The sequence below is a fragment of the Schistocerca serialis genome, chromosome 6 (genome assembly GCF_023864345.2).
Source record: "Schistocerca serialis cubense isolate TAMUIC-IGC-003099 chromosome 6, iqSchSeri2.2, whole genome shotgun sequence".
In the NCBI taxonomy this organism is placed as follows: Eukaryota; Metazoa; Arthropoda; class Insecta; order Orthoptera; family Acrididae; genus Schistocerca; species Schistocerca serialis.
The window spans coordinates 239,633,994-239,655,237 of NC_064643.1; positions in this window are offsets into that span (position 1 = coordinate 239,633,994).

A 21,244-nucleotide genomic window follows, 5' to 3' on the forward strand; every position below is an offset into this window, starting at 1 on the left:
TTGAAGAAAAATTTTGAGTGTTAAATAATAAATCAAGCACCAATTTTTACTTATCTTCATGGGTGCAAAAGACATATGCATAATCTTAATATTCGCAAGCACATTCATTTTATTTACATTACAGATTAATTCAATTTTAAGATGCCACCTCAGTGTGTTATGAGACTGAGTAACTTTTACTATGGTGCGATGAAATAACCTTTGCTTCTCAGCGTATTACCACTACTTGGATTGTAAAATAAATTACGATAAGGCTTGGGCACCGAATACTTGTTGTAATTCATGTTCAGTAAATCTCCGTTGTTTGTTAAATAAAACGGTAAGGTCAGTGTCACTTCCCGTTCCCATTACGTGCGAGAAGTTCCATTTGAATGTCAGTGATAGTTATTTTTGTATGGTGCCTCCTATTAAACATGGAATGCCACCTTTAACATTAACTACACGACTAGTACCGTGGAGAAGGTCTGCCTGCACCTATCCCTCCGGAACATTATGTCCTAGAATCTGATGAAGATATGGAGGGTGAATGCAAGCAATGGCCAGAGATGAAACTTCCTGGCAGATTAAAACTGTGTGCCGGACCGAGACTCGAACTCGGGACCTTTGCCTTTCGCGAGCAAGTGGTCTACCAGGTTCGCAGGAGAGATTTTAAGTTTGGAAGGTAGGAGACGAGGTACTGGCAGAAGTAAAGCGGTGAGGACGGGATGTGAGTCGTGCTTGGGTAGCTCAGTTGGTAGAGCACTTGCCCGCGAAAGACGAAGGTGCCGAGATCGGGTCTCGGTCCGGCACACCCTTTTAATCTGCCAGGAAGTTTCATATCAGCGCATACTTTGCTGCAGAGTGAAAATCAAATTCTGGAATGGCCTGAGACTTCATAGCTAGATCCTGATTATACATCAGCACCGAACTCATTCAGTAAGCCACATGAAATTTAATTTGTGATCTGGAGATACCAGAAAGCAAGGTCAACCTTTTTGCTGCAGTGTTGAAGAGTTGAATCTCCCAGAAAAAAATGTGAAAGTGCCTGTATACAGAGTGTCTCAAACCTTTTAGGTTAAACTGAAACAGGTGCGAACGGGTCCACAACCGATTATATTGAGATAGGGATCCAATGGTATGAAATGCATATTTATTGTGTTATGGACATACACAGCATACAACACACAACAAAAATGCTGTCTAAAGTGACGACCGCCAGTCTCTATGTTTTTATTGCAATCGCGCATGCTGTCCTACTACACTCTCGCTAAGATCCCGGATTTCTGTTGTACACTGGAACAGATAGCAGGCGATAAACGGCGTACACCACTAACCACCAGAAAGATATACTGTACACAACTGTGTCCTGTGATGGCCGCACGCATCGAACCGGTGCATTAACCTGTGTCATACGCACACTGCTATTCCTGGTGTCAGTCTTCCATTGCTTCAAACAGCTTGTGATGTGTCCATGATGAGGTGTGGTACTGTTCACAGTGGATGATGCGTAGTTAATGGTAGAATGCACTTGTTATGTGACTTGGCAGACATGCATGTTGATCATGTGTCAGACCACTCAGCAATAACCACCCATCAATATGCTCATGAAACACACTCCTATTGTAAGTAGGCTGTTAAGGTTTTCTTATTGGTAACGCCACGTAGCGCTCTGTATGAAAATCACTGGCTGTGCTGTGTGCAGTCTGTGGCTAGTTTGCATTGTTATCTGCCATTGTAGTGTTCGGCAGCTGGATGTTAACAGCGCGTAGCGTTGCGCAGTTGGAGGTGAGCCGCCAGCAGTGGTGGATGTGGGGAAGTGAGATGACGGAATTTTGAGAATGGATAATCTGCAGGTGTGTCCATCAGAAACAATAGATTTTTGAGAATGGATGTCATGAACTGCTATATATATATTATGACTATTAAGGTAAATACATTTTTTGTTCTCTATTAAAATCTTTCATTTGCTAACTACGGCTATCAGTAGTTCGTGCCTTCCGTAGTTTGAATCTTTTATTTAGCTGGCAGTAGTGGCGCTCGCTGTTTTGCAGTAGTTCGAGTAACGAAGATTTTTGTGAGGTAAGTGATTTGTGAAACGTATAGGTTAATGTTAGTCAGGGCCATTCTTTTGTAGGGATTACGGAAAGTCAGATTGCATTGCGCCAAAAATATTGTGTGTCAGTTTAAGCACAGTCTTATACAATTTTTCTAAGGGGACGTTTCACTATCATAACGTGTGGAAGCCCTGACATCAGCGGATTTTGAGCCATGCATTCACTTCAATCAATGGGCTATCAACCGCAGTGTTAAAGTGCTGAACTTTATACAGTTTGTAATGTTCATGGATGAGTCCTCATTCAGCCAGGATGGTGACTTCAGCAGCCACAACAGCCATGTCCGGAGTGAGGAAATTCCCCACACCATATAGATTGGTGGCCACCAGCTACGATTCTCTGTCAACGTATGGGTGGGCATTGTCTGAGGTCACTAATAGGAAATTACCTGCTGCCTTCCCGTTTGACTGGTCCACGTTACCTGATCTTCCTGTGAGATGTACCGCCACAGTTCTTGGAGAATGTACAAGTTGTTGTCCGCAAAAGGATGTGGTTTCAACACGACGGTGCCCCAGCCCACTTTGATGTTAATGTTCGTGATCACCTGAACAGCACGTACGCTCATCGTTGGTTTGGAGGGGGAGGTTCTGTCCCATGACCAGCAGGATCCCCGTATGTCATACCTCTGTACTTTTTCCTCTGGGTTTACATGAAGACGTTAGTTTATGAAACCCCATAGAAACGGAGAATAACTGCTTGCTAGAGTTCAAGCTGCCTGTCACCTAGTACAATAGACACCATATATGTTTGAGAGGGTGGAGCAGAGTTTCATGCGACTTTGCCACGCATTCATTGAGACTGGGGGACGTCGCTCTGGACAGTTACTATGAGCTACGTTGTTGCTATGCCGCATACACCGTGTATGTCCATAACACCATAAGTATGCACCTGCAACCATTAGTTTCTTACCCATATAATCGGTTGTGAACTCACCATCGCTCGTTTCAGTGTGGTCCTAGAGGTTTGAGACACCCTGTGTAAACTTCGAAACAAAAACGTAATCATCCTTTCAAAAAGAAAACAAGCTTCTTGCATGCAATGGTATAAACGGTCTGATGTCATCATTAAGAATGGAGCATAATCCAGAAGACTGGAGGCATTTCATTTACTAAGTTAAGCCTGAAAGCTGTTATGCTTCACAACGGTAACTCATTACCGCCTCTTCCTGTAGGTCACCACGTACGTATGAAGGAGAGCTATAAAAGCCCAAGACTGCTTCTTGAAATATTAAAGTATAGAGTCATTCACTGGCAGATATGTCACCATCTGCAGGTAAATTCTACCATATTCGGAATGTAGTTAGAACACATAAAGTACTGCTGTTTCCTTTGTGACTGCGACGTGGAATCAAACTAAATGCGAAAAATCTGACCTGAGAGGAAAATGATGGAGCCTGCACACTACAATGTAAAGTACACTTCATTAGCTTTCTATGATAAAATCGTATTGTCACCTATACACATAAAGGAAGGACTAATGAAGGGTTAGAGGAAATTGTGGAACAAGGAGGAGAAGCTATCAAATATTTTAAGACCAAATACCCATGTCTCAGTGACGCTAAATTCAAAGACGGACTACAAACTCGAAAACTTTTTAATCATGGAACATGTTATAGCGTAAGTGAAGGGTAAGAGAAAGCATATCGGAAAGTCTTAAAAATGTTCACAGTTTCTTCGGAAATCAAGGAGCTGAAAATTACAGTCTAGCTGTTAATGAATATCTGAGGAAATACCTAGAGCTGGGTTGTAATGTCACAGAAGATCCACTTGTTGGACTAACGCCTCGGTTTCTTTTCAGGCAATTTTGGCGCAGTGAGTGACAAGCATGGAGAGTCATCCATCAAGACATTTCAAGACTAGAAAAAAGGTAGCAGGTCAGTTGCATCTCATGTTTTCTTGCAGACTATTGTTAAGGTCATGAGAGACTTCCCAGAAGTAGATTACATTGATATATGTATATTTCAAGAAATCTGACGGAAAACTGGCACTCACTAACCAGGAATACTGTAAGGAACTGGCACATTATTTTTCAACACTCCTTAATTGTCCGGAACCACCTTCGAGATTCCCTAAAGAAAGACGTACTAACACGCACCCTTAATCATCCCCTCCAACACAAGAAGAAATCCACAAACACGTTATTACATTATAAAACAATAGAACATCTGGTGAAGAAGGAATTATTCCTGACATATTGAAAACTCTAGGACCAAATTCTCTCAGAGAGTTAACCCAAATCATTGTAGATATTTGGCAGACAGAAAAATTACCCCAGGAATGTAAATGTGCGCCTATTCATCCATTACACAAGAAAGGAGACAACTATGACCCAAATAATTATCGAAATATATTCCTACTTCAGGTCGCATACAAAGTTCTATCAGTCTGTCTTCTTCAAAGAGCACAAGAGCAACTGAAAAACAAAAGTGAATACCACGGTGGCTTTCGCCCCTAATAGATTCTCCACAGAACAAATGTTCAATTTAAAGACCGTGCTAAAATGCAAAGGAGTCAGCAACAGCCGAATAATTTGCACGTTTGTTGACTTTAAAAAGGCATAAGGTGAAATTCATGGGTGACATATCCGAGCTCTTCCTGATCAAAACTTGAGTCCAACAAGGTGATGGTCTGTCTCCTCTCCTATTGAATCTTGTGCTGGACAATGTTATCCACGAATGGCAAAACGAACACAAGAATAAAAACTGCAGGAACCCTATACAGATGGGGCGAGTCAAGAATGACATAAGAATTTAATGTTAAGCTTTTGCTGACGACTTAGTCTTACTAGCGGATGGTGAGATAACAGCAAACCCTTAAAGAATTTGCAGAGAAAGTTGGTCTGCAAATATCTTTCCTAAAGTCTGAGTTCATCGTCACAAAAACTGACACCCAAAACCTGGCGAAAAATACGATCATATCAATAATATAATCGGTTTAAATACTTAGCTGAAGTCATTGAACCTGCGGGGCGAGAGAAAATAGCACAAAACATTGGCCTCCATAAACTAAGGACAGTCTATGGAAGAACCAACAAGGTGTACAATAAAATATGCTTGTCGAAAAACACTAAAATTAGGCACCATAATACAGGATGCCAGTGAAACCCTGACAGTTTACATAAAAGAACAGGTACCATCTTCTTATAGATAAGGCTGACCGGCCAATGATCTTCTTCAGTGCGGATGCACTCACATTGCTCAAACACTTCCGGGAATCGTTAGATTGACAGCTGCGTAATCAGTATTGTGGGCAGGAGCACAACGAATGTAGTGTGTGGACAGTAAGTTAGAAATGTGGGTGTCACGGGGAGCGTGCCATAGATAAGTCCCTTCAGTCGCACTATCCTCTGTGTCCTCGATGTCTCAGTCGGATAGAGCGTCTGCCATGTAGGCAGAAGATCACAGGTCGGGGCACCCATTTTCAACTGTCTCAGTTGATATTTATCAACGCCTGTAAGCGTTAATGGTCTGAATTTCCTTGTATTTTCATTTTTCCAGAGCTGCCAGATCACCAACTATCTGTTATTTCAAAATGGTTCAAATGGCTCTGAGCACTATGGGACTTAACATCTATGGTCATCAGTCCCCTAGAACTTAGAACTATTTAAACCTAACTAACCTAAGGACATCACACACATCCATGCCCGAGGCAGGATTCGAACCTGCGACCGTAGCAGTCGCGCGGCTCCGGACTGAGCGCCTAGAAGCGCTAGACCACCGCGGCCGGCTCTGATATTTCAGAAATGTCCGAATGAACAGATACCATCTTCATATGCTCATATTCATCAGAGTTGGTTGTAAGATCTGTTTTCTGCCTTGTTTACATTGTTGTAGGTATCTACCGGGTTGTTCAGCAGTTCTCTGAAGTATTTCCTCCAGTTCTCTAAATTTCCTTCATTCGTAGTGATCAGTTTTCCATTCTCGTCCTTCATTATCACAGACTTAGCTCTGTACTCTTTTCTATATCTGCTCATTGTGCTGTAAAACTGTTTACTAATGTTCTGGTTATTGTCTTCCTCATATGAATTCCCTTTTCTCTCGCCGTATTATACTCTTCATTTATCTCGTGGCTTTCTTGTATGTTGTTTGGTTTTCATGGTTGTTGTTGTTCATCATTGCCTGTCTGGCTCTCTTCCTGTCCTGTACTGCTTTTCTACAAGTTTCAGTGAACCATGAAATGGACTTTACATTGCTATTATTATCATCTCCTAATAATTCAAGCGCTGTCTCCATCATAACTGTTGTTGTCTCCTTCCATTTCGTGTTGATATCTTTATCTTCTTTTGTATTGTTGCCATTCTCTAATTCAGCGACTCATTTTTAAGCTTAGTATTAAACTGTTTATTCAGCTTCTCCTCTTTCAGCCTACTCGCATCTACTCTTTGGGTTCTTATACCATTGTTCTTACTTGGTGACTTTGGTAATGATTGTTTCGTCTTCAATAGCACAAGAGAATGGCCAAATCGTATCTCAGCCTCTCTCATTGTCCTAACAAGTATTATTGCCTTTTCATGTTTCTTTGTCTATGAAAACGTGATCTATTTGGTTCCTAGTTAATCCAATATACATTGGTCAAACTATTCGTATCATCAATGACTCATGTGTTGAACATCATCACATTATGCGATTATTACAACCTGACGAATCTGTGGAGGCTGAGCACTGTCTTACAGGCGGACATAGAATGTTACATAATGTGACGTAAGTGGTTGCAAACGCCTCGCGTTACTTGGATTGTGTTTTAAGAGAACCTGTCGAAATCAGACTAACAGATAATATCATTAACCGTGATAATGGAGACCAGATGAGAAAAACCTGGAATCCTGTTTTATCAAATATGAAGAAACAACGGCAATTGAACCGGCGGGCTCTGAGTAAAAATTGTTAACGATATATCGTTTTTCGACAGTATTCACCGCTGTAGGCGCTGCAACCATTCTTCCGATAGAGCGCTTGCGTATTACCGTAGCGCATGCGCTTTCGCTGCATATAAAGGTTTCGGCGTTTACAGTTTGAGTCAGTTATCGGCGAGAGCGGCTTAGCTTTTCTCACCTGATGATGGAAGCCAGGTGGACCACCGAAATGTGTGCAGGTGACGGTTTGTTCGGACTGAAGACCCGACAATAACTGAATATGTTAATACGCGTTTTATAAGCCAAGGAGCAGGCCTGGAACGATTTTTCGATTTAAAAGTCACTATTGTTCTGTTTATAAAGGAAAAGGGAGTGCAGGAACGAAAATTAGAACATCCCGAATGTACTGCAGACCGCATTTTAATTGGAATTGACGGCTTTCTGTGGTATCAACGTTCGATACCACACTTTTTAGGGGTTGCAGTTATCGACCGCGGTCCGTATTAGTATCGCTGGACCCGCGAGTAGCGACCAGCGCCGCTAGCGCCGCTCCACGGCTTGTATCGAGTTTCTAGCGAGCTCTCGTCCATTCTTACTCGGGATGTCAACTAGGAATGTAGCGTAGCCTTCAGCTGATAGGAAGCAACCTCTAACAAGGCGCTTAGTAACGTGTGCATTAAGTAAAGCCTCAGTAGCTATCTGTTTGTAATTATATGTATGCAGCCAAGAAGAATCTTGTAAAACCAGTTAAGTACAATATATATTATTTTTTGCCTAAGACTTCTTATTATTTAAGTTGCTGCAGACGCGGACCAAGCAACCAGCACCTTATCGACGTTGCTGACAAACCTGCTGTGATTAATATGATTCTATTTAGCATTGGCCACCAGTCAACATTGGCGACGACTCGTTCGTCGTCATCATAACACCCACTGCCCACATAAGGCATTGAATGGTAACTTGATTTGATGGGGACGCATTAAAGAAGAAAAATCCCGTTGTACAAGTGACATTTTCTGACAAAGACAGTCCAGTCCCTTAAACTCACTGGCGTTAAAGGAAATGCATTTTCTGAAGAATTCATTGCGGCCTTCAAAGAACTAGAAGGATAGCAACCTAATATTTTTGGCTACACTGCTAATCTTACATCTGTTTTTAAGCTGATTTTGAAACCCCTTGCTATTTCAATTGGAAGCACCCCTGTGCCCCTGTTTGATCTGCAAGGTAATTCCCGTTCTTAACGTTAAGACTGTCTAGGACATCTGCATTACGTTCCTCAGGTAGAATATTTACATCCTAGTAATGCGGTCGCTAAAGTGCTACAGTATTTCGAGTAACATATGCATGTGAAAGACGTTTTTTTCTACTATGAAACTAAATAAATCACGATTATGTGGCAACCTGAGTTCGAAATCAACGGAATTTTCCATATGCTGACAGTTTATATCAGAAAAAATTATATTACACTGAGCGCACCAAAATTATTTAAATAATACTTCTAACTTGTTTTGTTTTTTATCCTTATTGCTGATAAATGTGAAATATAAAAACAATTCGTATGCAATGTGGCTGCGCTGTCTTTTAAATGCAGTTTCTCCCTCTTCCGCCGGCTTCCAAGCAGCGTGTCGTGGCGGTGGGGGAAATGTGCAGCCTGGTTGATAGCTATGGCACTCCTGCCAGTACACGGCTCATGAACCGAATCCTCGGCGACCCCTGCCGAACATGAACACGGCCACCACCTGGAATCAGATGATATCTGGACTCTTCTGTGAATAACACATTTCGCTAGTGACGAAGTTGCCATTTGACATGGGAACTGCAGAACTGAACGCGATCTGCCAGATATTATGTAATGTGGGGTACTCGAACAGGTCGTAAGGTCCTTTTTCGTAACCTGTTCATCACAGTGCCATCGGACTCAGCGCTTCCAGTGGCTCTTGACAACGCAGAGATGGACAAATATCGGTCTTCAGGTGGTGTTGTAATGCGTCGGCTACCTTGCCCAGCTCTCTTGTGTGCTGACCTGTCTCCCTGTGGCGTGTTCGCAACCTATGGATGACACATGGAGGGGCATTGGAATCTGCAGCAACCCGACTGAAAAGCCATCCTCTTTTAATCGAACAGACCGCCCTTGCAACCTACACTGCTTTACGTTCTCACATTGCACGAATTTGGGTTAATAAAACGTCGACAAGTAACTGCTATCTGTGTAACTCACTAGAAAACACTGGGACACCAGTAGTCACTTCCTTCTGAGGCGTCACCTTACACTGTAATGCATAACACAGCTGGCAGATGGCGAGTGATTTTAGTCCTTACCTACATTGAAAGCGGTGATCTCAAGCCTTCCATTAATTCATTTGAACGGTGTGTAAATATCTTTGAACCAAGAGCTGATAAAAAAAAATAAAAAATTCTGGCGTCATATTCTTGTTCTTCCATCACAGTTTGGTTGGAACTTACTACCTCTGTAAGGCTAGAGACAACAACAATTTTTTTGATATACCATTGTAATAGGCATCTGCAAATGCTCTCAGTTCGAAAAGGTTGTAGATGTGCGAGTGGCTATGTCTCTCTCTCTCTCTCTCACTGTGTGTGTGTGTGTGTGTGTGTGTTTGTTTGATTTTGTGGCAAAGGATAATTTCCCAAAATATTAATGAGTGTGGTTGCGTCAACATGCGGTTTGTCTCGAGGTAACCAGACAAAGGAAGTATGTGTGTCACATCTTATGGGACTTAACTGCTAAGGTCATCAGTCCCTAAGCTTACACACTACTTAACCTAAATTATCCTAAGGACAAACACACACACCCATGCCCGAGGGAGGACTCGAACCTCCGCCGGGACCAGCTGCACAGTCCATGACTGGAGCGCCTTACACCGCTCGGCTAATCCCGCGCGGCGGGCAAGGGAAGTACCTGCACATATTTATACGAATAAAACCATATGTCTGGTATTTATGAGTGGTGCGTTCTGCGTCTACTGCAGACAGAGCGCTGAAACTGCGCTTCACGGAGTTGCCGTGCTGCAGGTGGCACTGTGTTCCCACCTGGCGTTACGCCGTCCAGAGCGCGCAAGAGGAGGACTGCAACGCGAGGAGGCAGGGGGGCCGGAACGGCCCGCGAAAATAAGCAGTGTGAAGCGATATTGCCAATTTCCGAGCTCTCTATGTAAATAGTATTTGACACGCGAAGGGTTCCACGGGGAAATCGCCGAATAAAGCAGCGCGTTTCGAGAGAAGAAGTGAGTAGCGAAGGAGCAAAGCAAAGTGCGCCCAATTTGTTTTCGGGAAGGCGCCGCTGTGCCCGAGTGTTGCGAAAGGGCCAGGTTGCGCAGCGAAGGGCGCTCGCGGAGGAGAAGGGCACGGCGTGCCTCATCTCCCACTCATCCCTCCACTTTTCGGCTCCAGATTAATTCCGATTCATTAATCCTGTCAACCCTTCTGCTGCCTTGTATTTACATACAAAATGGCAGTCGCTTGCGGCAATTTCTCCCACCAAAATTGCTTTATGTCTCTGGGGAACGACCAGGGGAAGCTGTGAGGGCCGAAGATGGAATCGTCCAAAAAAATAATGAGTGAAATTGTAGCTTTATTTAACAGGCTGCTTCACTTGTGAATCACAAAAGGGTGAACCGTCGGTGTTACATCCTGAGTAAATACCAGGAAATTTGTGGAAACAGTCGTTTGAATTTATACATAACAGTATAAATGCGTCTTCATTGCCTTACAACTATCAGTAGCCAATACTGTTTTATTTAACTTATTTCTCACCATTAAATTTGCGTCCATCTGAAGGCACTACATACAGTTACAGCATAAAGAACTTAAATAACGCTTAACAAACACTTTTCGGAAAGGCTGCTCAGTTTGAGGGTGGCATTTAACATTACTTATTCATATGTTCTTATCCTAAATATAGGAGGATTTTTGACCAACCGGAAAATTGATATTGGCTATTTTATTTACTTCGAAGGTGTCGTTTGTCTTGTAATATCCATCACGTTGCTGTTAGAAATCTTTGTTTAGTTACCAGACAAAAATACTAGAAACTGATCTGAAGGATTGGTGGTTTAATCGGCTGGAAAAAGTCATAAATGAAGGTACACAGAAAAGAAAAGTTTCAGTCATTAGATGATGTATGAGGAACAAAATTGGTTCTGTGATACAACTCAAATAACATAACTGGAATTTTCATCAGCTTCGCTGACATTTATGACTTGTAAGCTAGACCTCAATAGCGCCTTAATACAATAAAACGCCGCGTTAAAGGATCGAGTTTGAACAAACAAGCTCATAATAAAGAATTGTATGCTCTACGTTTCTTAATGATAATATGTAACATAAGACGGGTGTTGTCACGCAACGTAAGCAACTAGCATGTAGCATTATTCAGACGATTTATATTTACCATGTTTCGAAACACAGACACATTCTTAAATTACTAAACAGCTGCAAAAAATTTGCGCTGAGTGAACAAACTGAGAACCTCAATGGACTTCTTTGTGCACACTCCTCAAAGTAACTTGCCACCCACGAGGGGCTGTCACCTCCATAGACAGCAAGTACTAAACGTTACACTGGTCAGTGGGCGATTAGAAACAAAGCGCGAAGGTGGGGGTGGGGGGGGGGGGGGGCAGTGGCGAAACAGTGACAAAAACCCAGCGATTTGGTACAATACTGAAAGCTGAGCGTTTTCGAAACGTACAATTCCTGCATGTGCTGATACGTGCAACTGTCATTCATCGGGCATTTAGCGACTTTCTCGCACGCCGCATTCTGACTTTCTTGGTTACGGCGAACGACACTTTCAGAAACTGCTTTCGGAACTTTAATGTACTCGCCCATTCCTCAAATGAATACCTATAACATTTCGAATTGTTGGTAGCTCCAAAAGTCGGGACATTTGACCTCCCCCGTGAGGTTAGCATATCCAGTGAACATCGCGGCCGGCCGGAGTGGCCGAGCGGTTCTAGGCGCTACAGTCTGGAACCGCGCGACCGCTACGGTCGCAGGTTCGAATCCTGCCTTGGGCATGGATGTGCGTGATGTCCTTAGGTTAGTTAGGTTTAAGTAGTTCTAAGTTCTAGGGGACTGATGACCACAGCAGTTAAGTCCCATAGTGCTCAGAGCCATTTTTTTAAAATCGCGTCTGGCAATCCTATGTGGTTGTTAGACACGTGTCTCGAAACTTAAATATCTGGAGACTGAATTCCACTCGAAACCACCACGTATTTCTGTCTGCCTTTAAAACAATCTACATCTGTCTAGAAACTCTGCAAGGAACGGCTTTTGGACTGGAACCCCCTTTAAACTGTAGGTCTCCTTTCTTCCGCACGATTACTGGGGTAGGTTAGGGATATGCACGTTCAGTTGAAAGATTCTGTAACACCCCCATATTGTCAGCGGCCGAATGATGTAGCGGCGTAACCTGTAATACCCCTTACCTAATGGATAAGCGGATAAGCGCTAAGCACGCAATGGCAAGGAAAGCGTTTCTGAAGAAGGGAAATTTGCTGACATCGAGTTTAGATTTAAGTGTCAGGAAGTCCTTTCTGAAAGTATTTGTATGTAGTGTAGCCATATATGCAAGCGAAACGTGGACGATAAATAGTTTAGACAAGAAGAGAATAGAGGTTTTCGAAATGTGGTGCTACAGAAGAATGCTGAAGATTAGATGGGTAGATCACATAACTAATGAGGAGGTATTGAACAGAATTGGGGAGAAGAGAAATTTGTGGGACAAGTTGATTAGAAGAAGGGATCGGTTAGTAGGACATATTCTGAGGCATCAAGGTATCACCAGTTTAGTAATGGAGGGCAGCGTGGAGGGTAAAAATCGTAGAGGGAGACCAAGAGATGAATACACTAAACAGATTCAGAGGGATGTAGGATGCAGTAGGTACTGGGAGATGAAGAAGCTTGCACAGGATACGGTAGCATGGAGACCTGCATCAAACCAGTCTCAGGATTGAAGAATACAATAACAACATGCGCTAAGCGGTTTTGGCCACTACGGGAGTTGTTTTAGTCGGATTACTACTGGTCGATAATGCTATATTCAAAGAATAGAGGCTTTTGTACAAAGTAAAGTTACTGGAGATACTGCATTCACTGCTGTTGCTGTAGGTGCTTCATTGTAGTCAGAATTACTAGAAGCGGAGGCACACAGACGGAGATTTTTTCACGTCATGCCACCCCCTACCCCTTGTCCCCACTGAAAAGACGACCAAGGATGCCAATGGCGCAATCTGAGATCCGTATGCCCACTGTGGCCACCCCATTGCTAGTACAGCTCATTCATAAGAAATAAGCTTATATACAGAACTAGTGCAGCGGTGGTCCGACCCGTTGAAAAATTCAATTTTCGCCTTTTTTTACAACTGTGGAAAAAGCAAGATGAATGAGAAAATAAGTAAGCTAGCGGCACTAGGGAGAACATTGGTGACAGCTACATGAACCAGCCACATACAGCTGACACAAGAAAGACCCCTTTATTATGGGCCATAAGTTAAAATGTGCCATGAAATTCTGTATCACTTATGCAGAGGATATATTGTTGGTAAATTAGATGAAACTTTTTAACACCCAATATAATCCATGTGCTTGTCTGAGTAGTGCCACGAGGGAATAAACTCGAAATTACATCAACAGCCTTAAGATGCGAGAGCAGGTTCAACCTCCATACAGCTGATACGTAACTATTACTGGAGTTTGGCGCACATATCATGACATCAACCGCACATAATCGCTTATTTATGATGGTTAAAGATAATTACTTAAATTCCTATGATGCACGTTGTAGCTGATAACACATCTCACAAGGTATTGTGATAAATGGGATCAAATACAGCTATTTTACGTTATTGGTGGAGAAAAAGCTATGAACATTACAGACACACTAAGGTGTCCTGAAGTGATACTGCGACACCGAAGTGATATTTACTTCCGTAAATTAAAGCTAAAGTAATTCTTAAATTTAAGACTTTTACTTGCCAGCTGTGGGATAGTACAGAAGTTCTCCGAGGGACTAAACTTAGTTATGTAGGTAGATTACTACTCCTAAGAGTTCTTGATGCATGTGTACGTTTTTGTGTTTTCTGATTTGAGGACAATGTTGCTGCTCAGGAGAATTGGTGTTTCGTTTCGCATAATGTCTTCCACAAAGCAGTTTACATAGGAAAAGGATAAATTTTTTGAGTCACTAAGTCTGTGGAAGTTATGGGCAAAGCTGTCTTTATGGAAGTGCATTCTGGTGACGGACGGCTGATGGCGAGCAGGTTTTGGATGAATGTAATGTACTGCTTCTCGAGGACGCTATTCTCAATATCAAAACTGGTATTAAGTTTTCCTCTCATTTCTTTTAATAAGACTAGGTTAATATGTTTCCCACCCCTATTGTTATCATACGTGTAATCACATTGCTCTCAAAATGGAAGGTGGTAGGAGAGGAGTTTGTCAGTTTAAGGAACACAACCCCTAAACTACAGTTTTTCAGAGCATCAGATGAACACGCATTTGTGGGTTACAACTTACTGAAAGTTTTGCTTCCACTCCAAGTTTTAACGCACTCCGTCGAAATATTCTCTCGATTCTACTGATTAAGTGAGAGCGTGAGAAATCAAGCTCTTGACTTACACTTCAGAACGCTTACCTATCCTTTGTGGTTCACTTAAGTCTGTCATACATGTGTCCTTCAATCGTTACCATCATTACACAAAAATGTGTAAACAGTGTACTGATGCGTTAAGATAGTGGCATAGTAACTGCTGAAGTCGACAGCTGGGAAACATTTTACTATGTGACGTACAGGCCATTCTTTACTACATTTCCAGGTGTTTGCGTTTATTAGTTTATTTTGTTTGCGATAGATTTCGAAGCAACTATGGCTTCTGTTCAATTACTTTAGCACTGTTATCGATGAGGTATATAAAAAAAAGTATATCCTGTTAATGTATCGCAGCATTCTCCAGAGCCGCAACTGTAAGACTGTCAAGATCACCTAAAATGCTAATGAACTCAGTATTTTTACAGTTACGACACAGGAGAATTCTGGGAGATACTAAAAAACTGCAGAAGGGTTAGGACATGTAGTCATAGTGACAGAGAATTCGATAAATGCTTGAAAGGAATAGTAGTAAGAGCAAAAGGTCTTACTACACATATCAAAATGTGTTTTTTGAGTGCGTTTAACATCTTTTCATGTTAACGGTGGCAGGTCTCATGATCTGTATAAGGGAAGCCAACAATGCCAACGAAGTAGAGCTGCTCAAGGCTCAGTTGTGCGACTGCAGTTAGTTTCTGGATGGCGGCAGAGTGTAAAACTCTCGCAGATGCAGAGAGACGTGTTTCTACTTCCAGTCCAGTGCAACCAACCTTTCGCTAAATGTTGGCAGCTTGTTGGCGCATCCATCACAGCCCGCGACACCTGACATGCTCCACCCGTCCTTCAGCTCCCGCCGGCACGTCCCTACTGCCATCTGGCGGCTAAAAGACGCGGCCGACTGTGCGACGCGGGACAAATGCCGCGCGCTGCTGCCGATCCCGAAACAAATGCCATCCGTCGCTGCACGCCTGCTCAGCGATCACGCACCACGGGAGTGCTCTTACGTCTTGCCACACCACGTTGCCTCGCTGCCATTCCAGACTGGTGTCGCAGCGGCCATTGGAAGACGGACAGATTAATTAACGGGCTCTCTGTGTTGCAGACAAAGAAGCCCGGAGAAGAAGAAAGGGCGAACGGCTAGGTAGTTGATGGCGCTTATCAACAGTACTGTGTCTGGAAATTTGTCTCTGGGAAACAGGTTAATTCCCGAGTAGCGTTGAGTATCAAAGTCGCGACCAACTTCCGACCGAGATGTATTGAACGCGTGACTCTCGAGGAGGCAAATATGATACTGTTTACAGCCTTCACAGGGGCGACGACAAATGACACATGTTTTTAACTTATATTTACAAAGGGAACTAGTAATTTCACTTACTTAAGCGTGGACAATTCCACGAATGGCGTAGGCACTATAATGGCACATTCCGACGCAGGGACATACAATACCTTAAAGGCTGCGCCAAAGATTAAATTGAGAGGGATGTAGAATATAATCTCTGTAATGTCCATGTCCGCCCCCGGTAGCTGAGTGGATTCCGGTTGGCCTCTGTAATAAAAAACTGAGTGGAAGGATCAACCACCGAACTTGAGCAGGATGTCTTGCGACGTCCGCAACGACCAAACACAACGATCAATTACGAAAAAAAAAAAAAAAAAAAAAAAAAAGAAGTGGTCAGCGTGACAGACTGTCAGTCCTAAGGGCCTGGGTTCGATTCCCGGCTGGGTCGGAGATTTTCTCCGCTCAGGGACTGGGTGTTGTGGCGTCCTAATCATCATCATTTCATCCCCATCGACGCGCAGGTCGCCGAAGTGGCGTCAAATCGGAAGACCTGCAACAGGCGAACGGTCTACCCGACGGGAGGCCCTAGCCACACGACATTTCATTTCATTTGTAATGTCCATATTGGATTCTCTTTTGTTTCATACTCCAAGAAGGATTTAAGATACAGTTTCGATTGTTACCTTGTAGGGGATGGACGTAATTTTTGATGTGTGCGGAAAGGCAGCCATCTTTATTTCTGGTTTGGGCGACGAGCAGAGCAAGTCTTATTGTCTTGTGAATAAAAAATAGTGAGAACTACCTAAGTTTTACAAGAATTATTTACAGAAATGTAGCATTGTATTCCTTGGTTTCCACCGTCTTCGTGAAGTAAACCAATGCCGACTTAGGAAGATACACACGGTCAACAAAGAGAACAACATCGATGGCGACTAATGAATTAATATTGCGGCAGAAGGACTAATTCTCCGTCTAAGGTGAGACCCGTGATTAAATCAACAATGACGTAGAATTCAAAAATGTTATTAATCGGAATTGTAATTTATATTACAGGCAAATTTCACGGAGCACTGAATTTGTCCGCATTCAAGTAGGACAATACAGTCCGTATAAAAGCCTGTCAAAAATTCTAAAGTTACAGTTCCATATCCATAATTTTTTCTCTTTTCAAAAGATAAGTAAATTAAATTTTTTTTATTTATTTCGCCACAGCAGCCGGGATCACTCTTTTCTTTCCATATCCAGGGTACACCCGTGCCATATCTCTGAGAAATATCATAGAGTCTCACGCGGAAATGTTTCGCCAGACAATAGTAAATTGTGGAAGTGTAGATATTGGAACATTTATACATCGGCTCGGTCTCCTCGGTCTCTCTCTTAATTGAAGATTTCAAAGATTCCAATAACAGCTCCATATTCTTGGTGTGGACCAATTTGTCATCTGAAGAGAAATTCAACAGAATGGTTCACAAATACGTGATCTACGCCTTCTTCTTTCAATATATACCTTCCATCATCTACCTTCTGTTTACTTTTTTATAAAACGTCCAGTCCGGTACTTCTCAGTGGCGATATGTGACTCATCGATTTCTGCAACCTTGTTCTCACTAGGGATACGTGACAATAACCTAACACGCTTCGCGACAAAAAGTAGCAGCCGCAGACAGTATTCTCCGTCACTTCAGAGTCTGACGCAGTGGCTGGTAACGTGTGTTCTTTAACTCTCACGGCATTATAATGATACTCTTCTCGAGGATCTAATGTAAGGTAAGAAATCATATTTTTTCCTGATTTAGGTCCTCTTCTTGCATTTTTCGCAGTACAACTGAAAAGAGAAGTCTACTTAGAAAGGTTCACACACGTCTTCCCGTGCCAACTGACGCAGTTTCTCAAAAATGTTCAAATGCGTGTGAGTTCTTAAGGGACCAAACTGCAGAGGTCATCGGTTCCTAGGCTTACACACAACTTAAACTAACTGAAAGTAATCTATGCTAAGAACTACTCACACACCCATGCCCGAGGGAGGACTCGTGGGAGGGTCCACGCAGTCAGTGACATGGCGCCTCTAACCGTGCGGTCGCTCCGTGCAACGCATGCAATTTCTCAGATTGCGGTTCGGCAACAACCCATACTCTCAACACAACGGTGAACAATTTTCTAGCTACGTATTGGCGGAGTGAACTAACGACAGGTGACACTAATGAAACTCGGTACTATACTGGATTCAGTCTCTATAAACATCACTGTATGACGTTCCATTGTCACATAATCGCCGCCTCGAAAGCCGCGTGTTCGAGATACATCGTTCAGAGTAAAATGGGAGTGAGCGTATGGCATCGTTGGCCGGGAGGTCCCATCCGGGGAAGTTCGACCGCCAAGTACAAGTCTCATTTCAATCGACACCACACTGGACGACTTGCCGTTGATGAGGATGATATGATGATGAGAACAACACAACACCCAGACCCCCCCATCGGAGACAAATATTCAACCGAGCCAGGAATCAAACCCAAGCCCGCCTGCATGGGAGGCGAGCACGCTACCACCCAGCTGCTGTCTGGTCTGCCGCACTTTCAAATACACACGCCGCCAGTTACGCCACAGCGTTTGCTGTAGACGCCACCACTACACGAGAGCGCTGTCACGAACGATTACGCCGCTGCCAATGAGATGCGAGCATCCCTTCTCCGGAGCTCAAGCTGCGAGTGCACTTAAGTTCGAACGTTCATGCACTGGGCCCATTTAGTGTGTTTGCTAGCTGCAAAACATTTACAGAGTTTCATAGCGGCCAGGGCTCAACCTCTTCTGAATAGATATTGTGTTGAAGAGTGACAAATTTATAAGTATTTTGTATCTGTATTTTATTGTGACCGTAGAAAATTTTAATTTTTATTCTTGTTTTTGTGACCATAATAAGAGTCCAGACTCCATAGGGGAACAGCCAGCTGACAATAAGAAATAGTCCACCAAGACGTAGGGACAAGATAAGCGGCGGAGGCTGCCAAATATGGCTTGTTGATCAAATAACTAGTGTTTGACTTGCAGCCAGAGGAAGCAGCATGAATCAAACTTGCGCAATGGAAGACGCAAACACCTGGCCGATAATACAGGAAGAGAGAGTGTCAGTCACGTGCGGAAAAGACTCGTGTGGAAACAAATTACATTGTGTGAGGCTAGAAACGAAAGTGTCGTGTGGAACCGAAGATATTCTTGTGCAAGCCGACCAATTAGAAACGAGAGTGTCGTGTGGAACCATAGGCATTCTTGTGCAATACGATCAATGAGAAATGAAAGGGTCGCGTGAAACAAATTAACTCGTGTGCACCCAAGTACATGAGAAACGAAATAAAAGGCCAGGCTGCGGATTAGCTAGAGGCAGAGATTCAGATGCAGATTCAGAGCCAGTGCCGGCAGTTTGGAGATTCCGCAGCGAGACGCCAGTGGGGCCGAGTAGGCCCATAGCAGCCGATACAGATGATAAAGACTTCAACTACGAGAAGACGGCGATAGACTCTGGCGGATACCCAGGAGCTGAAGGTCAAGTAGGATTTTTAGAGATTCATTGGAATAGTGTTGAACAGAGGCTGTCAGTCCTTCTCTCAATTACTTAGAGAGATTTCAGGGCTAACCAAGAACAAGTGATTGTTTTGTACCTGTTTCTTATATGTACCGGCAATTAGCTTTGAAGTAGCAATTCCGAATAAATAGACTGAATCTTACTAAGGGGCTTATGGTCCAACACCTCACATAAGTATATGTGAGAATAAACTTGATAGAAACTAACCAATCTTTTCTGCCTATTGCAGTTCTGTAACCTATTTTCAGGAAACTTATTTGCTTCAAATCTCTCCCTCTCATCTCCGATATAAAGGTTGATAGCAATTTATAACCAACCCATTGTCGTTAACGTCCCGATTGCGCTACACAGTTCGCACTTACTTCATTCTGGTATAGTGAGTCTATGCCGGGACGCGACAATTTATTTGTACATTCAAATCTATTCTTAGCTACTGACTCTGCAGGTTCAGCAACAAAGTTACGTATTATTTTTTAACATTCGATTTTAGATGAATAAATTAAAGTATAAATCCTCTGTACATCAACAACATTTGTCCTCGCTGCTGTATGCTCTAAATTACCACATAGCAGAGTTCGACCGTGACAACGATATGCATCACTTCTCGGAAAATACCGTGAAATGAAGAGCGCTGAGCGATTTCGCGTTCCATTCCCCATGTGGAGCATAAGTGCCACATTACTGCCTACATTGGTAAGGCGCTCTGTTTCACGCCAATGAGTTAGTTATTCACATCAAGCAATAAATCAAATGTTGACAGTCTATAAGAAACGAATAACGTACTTACGGTTGAATGTGTGGCACAAACACACACATTAGGAATATTCTGCATTCCTTATTTTCAAGTGTTGTAAAAATGCCATTGTGACTCTATAACGTTGTAGAACACTCCTTATGGGTCAGCAATACATAGGCTAATCTGAGGGCATATGTATATGTAACGTCGACATCGAGATTTCTTTCACTAAAATTATTCTCATTTGATCTGAATCAGTTCATGTTGGGGACTCTCTTCAAACCTTGTCTTATTGCTCCGATTGATTTCCTTCATGTCACCAGAACTGTGCAGGAAGACTGCAATAAAAAATTTTGGATGATGTTGAGGGGTGTTTATTATATTCGTGTACGGGTTAGAACGTCAGTTCATGAAATAAATTTAGGGAATTGTACATGTTTCACAGATTTTAAACTCTTCCATCCAGGTGCATACACTTCATCCCGGGATTTGTTGTTCACGTTATTGACTCATTCAGAAGATACAAACACGCCGAAACTTACGACCGACAGCTTGCGGGATACATTTGAACGACCAGTGTGGGAAGAAGGCTGAGCGAGTTTTATTGCTGTCACGAACTTACGTTCGCGTTGGGGATCATAAGGATAAGATCACAGCACGTTGGGGTTGGGTTGTTTTTGGGGGAGGAGACCAGGGAGCGAGGTCATCGGTCTCATCAGCTTAGGGAAGGACGGGAAAGGGAGTCGGCCGTGCCCCTTCAAAGGAACCATCACGGCATTTGCCTGGAGCGATTTAGGGAAATCATGGAAACCCTAAATCAGGATGGCCGAACGCGGGATAGAACCGTCGTCCTCGCGAATGCGAGTCCAGTGTGCTAACCACTGCGACACCTCGCTCGGTCACGGCACGTGCAAAGGTATTTAGACAGTGCTCCCTTGCGCTAAATCCGAATGTGACAAGAAGGAAGATCGATATTATTGGTATCAAGTACTCTACATGGATTCCGGAATGTCTAAGTAAATGCAGACATGGGACGTCGCCCGTGAGGTGCGAGTACAGGGATAGCTCGCTGGCACACGGCCGTGTAAAGGGGACGGTTGATGGG